Source organism: Myotis davidii, unplaced genomic scaffold (genome assembly GCF_000327345.1).
Source record: "Myotis davidii unplaced genomic scaffold, ASM32734v1 scaffold880, whole genome shotgun sequence".
NCBI lineage: Eukaryota > Metazoa > Chordata > Mammalia > Chiroptera > Vespertilionidae > Myotis > Myotis davidii.
The window spans coordinates 15,191-17,269 of NW_006292566.1; positions in this window are offsets into that span (position 1 = coordinate 15,191).

A 2,079-nucleotide genomic window follows, 5' to 3' on the forward strand; every position below is an offset into this window, starting at 1 on the left:
CTTCCCCCCTCCCCTCACGCCTCACCCCCCTGTGCCCCCCTCACCTCGTGCCCCTCTCCTCATGGCCTCCGCGGTCTCACCTCAGCCTCAGCCTCACGCCCTCCAGCCTCTCCTTGAGCCGCTGGCCCCGGCCACCTCAGGACCCGGCCACGCTGCTCCCAGGCCACCACTCGCCTCAGGCCTGCCAGTGCCTGCCTCGTACCTGAACCCCAAGTGGCTCCACTTGGGCCCCCTTCCCCTCCTCAAGTCCACCCTCCGCTCCCCTCAGGCTCAACGCGCCTCTCGCCTCAGTTCCCGCTCTGCCGCACATCATGGCGGGTCCTTTGGTTGAGGACGCACAGCGAGGCCACGCCCCTACGTCCCAGACCAGCTCCAGCCTCAAGTGCGGGCCCCGCCCCTCATTCCAGCCTGGCCCCGCCCCTCCAGAAAAAAGCTTTGTGGCTTAGCCATTTTTCAGTTCTTAATCCTCACAGGAGAATATTTACATTGATTTTTTAAGACAGAGTGGAAGGGAGCCCTGGCCGGTTTGGCTCAGTGGATAGAGCGTCACCCTGTGGACTGAAGGGTCCCGGGTTCGATTCCAGTCAAGGGCACATGGCCAGTGTGGGGCGTGCAAGAGGCAGCCAATCCATGATTCTCTCTCATCATTTATGTTTCTATCTCTTTCTCCCTCTTCCTTCCTCTCTGAAATCAATAAAAATGTATTTTAAAAAAAGAGAGAGAAAGTGGAAGGGAGAGGGAGAGGCTGCGAGAAACACATCCATCGGTTTCCTCCCACATGCAGCCCACCCAGGTCAGGAATGGTGCCCTTAACCCAGGGCCGACGCTCTAACCACTGAGAAAACATGCTAGGGCTGCAGCTAGACTTTTATCTGTGACCTGCTGCTGGCCTCAAGTCCCAACTCCATTTATTATATAATGCACATTTTTCTAATGACCTGAGGAGACCTGTTTATCAGACAAAATTTATCTTTGGATTTGGGTCTCTTACTACACCTTCTATTCTGTTCCATTAATTTATCTATTTGGCCCAGCTGGTGTGGCTCAGTGGTTGAGTGTCGACCTATGAACCAGGAGGTCACAGTTCAATTCCTGGTCAGGGAACATGCCAGAGTTGCAGGCTCACTCACCAGTAGGGGTTGTGTAGGAGGCAGCTGATCAATGACTCTCTCATTGATGTCTCTGTCTCTCTATCCCTCTCCCTTCCTTTCTCCATAAAAATCAATAAAAACATACATATTTTTTAAATGTGTCTGTTGGGAAGCAGTGCACTCCTGAATCCTGTCCGGAGGAGGTGATCATGAAAAGGGGTCCAACTGGAACCAGGAGGATGCTCCCCAGGAAACTGGTCCTGAGGAAGCGCTGACTTGGAAACACGGGAGAAAGTGCTCACAGACTCCAGCTGCCGCTGTGCACCACCCCAGGCATCCCCTCTGGTTCTCAAACACTCGCTGGCACTCGACCCTGATCTCAAGCTCCCTCTCTACCCCCCACACTGTCTGCCCCAGGACGGAGACATCGCATCCAGGTCTCTCCTCGCCCGTTTCCCCAGGTGCCAGGTGCCCATTAGATGCCAGGCTGGAGTCGGGACACCTAATTCATCTCAAGGTCTCTACTGGCCCCTCATGTTCCCTGGCCCCTTTCCTCATGTCCTCATTCCCATCACATCCTGGTGAAAGCAGGGATGGAAAATTCAGCTCCAGATCTCTCTCCTTTTGCCAGGCAACTGCTGTAACCACACAGCTGGCTAGAACCGAGGTACAGAATTCTGCTCAAGGCCTTTCCTGGCCACGTACCCAACAACCACTGTGCTCTTCACAGCAGGTTGAAGCAGGGAGGGAGAATGTGCCTGCAGGTCTCTCCTTGCCCATTGACTCATGACCCCTGACAAGGTATGTGGAAAGGAGATAAATTATTTGTCTCCAGTTCTCTCCTCACCTCTTAGCCAAACACCTGCTCTGCCCCTCACATACTGGTCTCAAAGCAGAATGGAAATGTGGCCCCAGGTCTACTATGTTCTTCCCCAGGCATCCCTCATCTCCTTCACAGCGGGTTTGAGCCAGAAAATCTGCCTCCAGC